Source organism: Dermacentor albipictus, chromosome 4 (genome assembly GCF_038994185.2).
Source record: "Dermacentor albipictus isolate Rhodes 1998 colony chromosome 4, USDA_Dalb.pri_finalv2, whole genome shotgun sequence".
Classification (NCBI taxonomy): domain Eukaryota; kingdom Metazoa; phylum Arthropoda; class Arachnida; order Ixodida; family Ixodidae; genus Dermacentor; species Dermacentor albipictus.
This window is the reverse complement of record NC_091824.1, coordinates 143,969,396-143,973,946: the sequence shown is the minus strand read 5'-3', so window position 1 is coordinate 143,973,946 and position 4,551 is coordinate 143,969,396.

Here is a 4,551-nt window from a genome sequence, read left to right as displayed (position 1 = left end):
AAACATGCTGTTCGTGTAGTTAGGCCACTTAAGTTATGTTCGGCTGTTTTCATTTGTTGTTTGCATCGTCAACGACCCTTTTGTTTTGCAACAACAATAGTGCTCTGGTCTTGTCGGCATTCGGGGAGAAATGGATAGCGGTTTGGAAGGGTGGTTGGAACTGTTTTGTCGAAATTGGGGAAATAAAAGATCAGGGTTGATTTTGACTCAGTAATAGTCTGGCGAGTCAGGGGTGAAGAGCCTGCGCTTACGCGTGGTGCAGCGCTGTGTTGTTTGGTTTGTTTGACGTATGTTCTCCAGGGCCCAGGATCCCGAGGGTTGTCAAACGAGGCTCGACCCCAGTACCCTGCAGCTTCTATCAGCGTTCCTCATGGCCAGCGAATTGAGTTCACCGGCCATTCAGAACAACCGGGGCGAGGACGAGCTGTTAGATATGGAGCTGTTTCCTGCGATTACTTCGAGTTCCCCAAACCACTTCGAGTCGCAGCACAGCTAATTGAGGAATGCAGAAGCAGGAAAGCGCATTCCAGAGAAGCGGCCGAGCAAACAAGTTTAAGGCAACAAGTTCACGTGCCAACAAGTTCGTGCGCCGCCGGGATTAGCAGGTGGGCATCCGACAATGGAGCATGAGCAGCCCTCCCCTTCTCCTCGTTCGAAGTGCATTGCCAGTCTGCGAGGCAAGACCGCAGCAAGCCGCCAGGTGTGACACCACGACACGGGCGCCTACCATTGGCTGAAAGTGGCGTCATCGGAGTGGACTCTCCCATTGGTCAAACATGACGTGACTTGCAGTGCTCGAAGGGTTTATAAGAAGCCTTCCAGAGAGACCTGAGCATTCTGGGACATGCTCTGACTCCCTGATTCAACTCTCTCGAACTTCTTGCCGCGGGCCGCAGCGTCCGAGTTGCTGCCGGCCCGTAATGTCTGTACGACTGGTACTTGATGTCTCTCAGCTCCCTGTACATAATGTAGAATAAATCCTCCCAAGTTTGTGGGTTTTCATCCCGAAGTCCCGTCCTCCAACCTTTACAGTACCCACTTTGGTGGGTTGGCGCCTTCACAGGGCCAGTGAAATGATAAACGAATAAATAGAGGTGCGAGAGCTCTCGCTGTGCCAGCGGAATGCGTCCCTGCATAATGTTCCCAGTAATCTGTCATGGACAGAACGCCATTGGGCAATGTTTCAGTTCTAATCGGAGAGTTTCATTTGAAGGTATGCAGTCGCCATCGTATGTTGCATTCACCGCCGTCGCTGTGGCTTAGTAGTGGCCATGGCGCTCTGATGACGAGCACGAGGTCGCATGTTAGAGTCTCGTTCCCGGCAGCCGCATTTCAGATGGCGCGGAAGGAAAAACAGCGGGCTTACTAAGCTTTAGATGCACGGCAAATAATCCTACGCAGTCGAAATCAATCCGCAACCATCCGTCACGGTGTACTTACTTCAGCGCAGTGCATTAATTTTTGAATTTCACACCTCAACGGCCATCCAGCGGACCAATCAGATTGTTCATAAAAAGTTTATTGAGTATTGTGCTGCATAGATTCGCTTTCTTGTTTTTCTTCTTGTGTCCCAAATGTGAGGCAGAGCTCGCAAACAGCAACCACTGTTTTTAGGCTGGTGGCAGGGCGGTTAAAACGACAAGCAGTTGTAGGTGTGCCGGTGCCGACGTCCACATAATCAGTTCGAGCCAAGTTAGTGGAAAATTCTCCCCCCCCCCCCCCCCAACAATTTTTCTTTGCTTTGTTCTTCAGCAGTGGCAATAAGCACGAGCCTCTAGGCGATAACTGATGACATAAAACGCAAACTGTTTGCCAAATAAATGCTACCATATACAAAAGAGAACGCGGGAGTCAAGGCGGTGCTCTAATGAGGTCACCTGGGCATGTTGGATGACTATGTTTGGCAACGCCACAGCACTCAAGGCGCACGGAAGAGGGCAGGAGCATCAGGGCCGCATTCACAGAGCCTCACTTACGTAAATACGAACGTTGACATGACCTACGTGGCTGTCACGTTGGTAGGCGTATGTCGGTCAACAATGAAGCCTTCTTACGTAAGGCAAGTTGTGTAAGCCTGTCGTTTGGAAATGGCCTCTTCCGGCTTGTCTCCCATGTGTTGTGACGCTTTGGTCATTTAAATGTGCGCTAACTCGACCAAGTGGTTGGAGTACTAAATTTGCTACTACACGTTCCAGCGTTTTCAGTAAAAAAAAAAAAAAGTTGCAGTAAATAAAGGAAAGTCACAATTTCAGGAGTACAAGAATAAAGCCTGCAGGATCGGAATTGCGCATATTAAACAGAGAGAATAATACGTTTCTACGATGGCTCGACGCCTGTTTTGGGATGGGCGTAAAGAAAATAGAAATTGGGATAAGTATGGCTTACTATAATACATGGAATTTCCCGAGCGTTTTCCTATTTGTACACGGGGGCTGGATACCGATCTGGTGTTCTAGATCGTACTCTGCTTTTTACACAGAATAATTATTGACCCTGGCAACCTCTAACACTCGAACTCGGTTGAGTGAGGCTAGTTTTGCAGGACTCTTTGAGGAACTATCAGACATTGTTTGGGATATCATTGGCTTTAGTAAGATTAGAACTGCTGAAGCTTATACAGTGGTGACTAACGGCCATGTCCTTTGCTATAGAGGTTTCACAGATAAGAAGCAATGCGGGGCAGGAATTCTAATCCATCAGGACATAGCGGGCAACATCGACGAATTCTAGAGCATTAATGAGAGGGTAGCAATTAGGGTACTCGCAATCACACTTAATAAGCGGTATAGATTAAAGGTACTACAAGCTTACGCTCCAACATCCAGTCACGATGATGATGAAGTAGACCATTTTTATGAAGATATTGAATTAGTGATAAGAAAAGTGAGAACTCAGTATACTGTAGTAATGGACGACTTCATTGCAAAAGTGGGGGAAAAGCAAGCTAGTGAACAAGCAATTGGTAACTAAAGCGTCGAATCTAGAAACGCTAGAGGAGAGATGCTGCTAGAATTCACAGAAAGGAATAAGCTTCGAATAGCGAACACCTTTTTCCGGAACCGTAACAACAGAAAGTGAACCCGGAAAAGCCCTAATGGTGAAACAAGAAATGAAATTGATTTGATACTTTCAGCCGATCCCAGCATAGTGCTGGATGTAGAAGTGTTAGATAGGGTAAATTTCAGTGATCATAGGTTAGTGAGGGCTAGGATTCACCTCAATTTGAAGAGAGAAAGAGTGAAATTGGTCAAGAAGAAACAGGTAAACCTAGAGGCAGTAAGGGTAAAAGCAAACACATTAAGGCTGGTACTTGCAAACAAATATGCAGCCTTAGAACAGAGAGTTGAAGATGACTTAGAGGTAATGAATGAAACCGTAACTAGGCTGGCTTCAGAGGCAGCAATTGAAGTGGGAGGCAAGGCACCAAGTCAACCAGTAGGCAAGCACTCCCATGTAACAAAGGACCTAATAAAGAAACGACAAAGAATGAAAGTGTCCAGCTCAAGAGAATTCGCAGAACTCAAAAATGATCAACCAGGCGAAATTAAGGGATAACCGAAATTATAACGTGAGAAAAACGCAAGAAGCCGTAAAAAATGAACGCAGCTTGAAATCAGTGAGAAAGAAACTTGGCATAGGACAAATCAAGATCTGTGCAGTGAAAGATAAGCAGGGTAATATCATCAGCAAGCTCGAATTTATAGTAAAAGCAGCGGAAGAATTCTATACTGACCTGTACAGTACCCAGAGAATTCAGGAGTACTCCATTCGAAGAAATAATGATTACTATATAGAAACTCCTCCTATAGCTAGCGATGAGATCAGAAGGACCTTGCAAGACATGAAATGGGGAAGAGCGGCAGGAGAAGATGGAATAACGGCCGACCTAATCAAAGATGGAGGAGACATAATGCTTGGAAAATTGGCGGCTCTCTATACGAAGTGTCTATTGACTGCAAAGGTCCCAGAAAAGTGGAAGAATGCAAACATTACACTAATCCACAAAAAGGGAGACGTTAAAGAATGGAAAAATTATAGGCCCATTAGCTTACTCCCAGTAATATATAAAATATTCACCAAGATAATTTGCAACAGAATAAGGGCAACACTGGACTTTAGCCAACCAAAGGAACAGGCTGGCTTCAGGAAGGGATACTCTACAATGGATCACATCCATGTCATTAAATAGGTAATCGAGAAATCCGCAGAGTACAATCAGCTTCTCTGTATGGCTTTTATAGATTATGAAAAGGCATTTGATTCAGTAAAGACACCAGCAGCCATAGAGGCATTATATCTTGGAAAACATCTACAGAGATTCAACGTCACTTTAATTCTGCACAAGAAAAGTAGGAAGATACCTATAAAGAAAGGGGTCAGACAAGGAGACACAATCTCTTCAATGCTATTCACTGCGTTCTTGGAAGAAGTATTGAAGCTACTGAACTGGGAAGGCTTAGAAGTAAGGATCGACGGTGAATATCTCAGCAACCTTCGGTTTGCCGATGACATTGTTCTATTCAGCAATACTGCAGACGAGTTACAACAAAT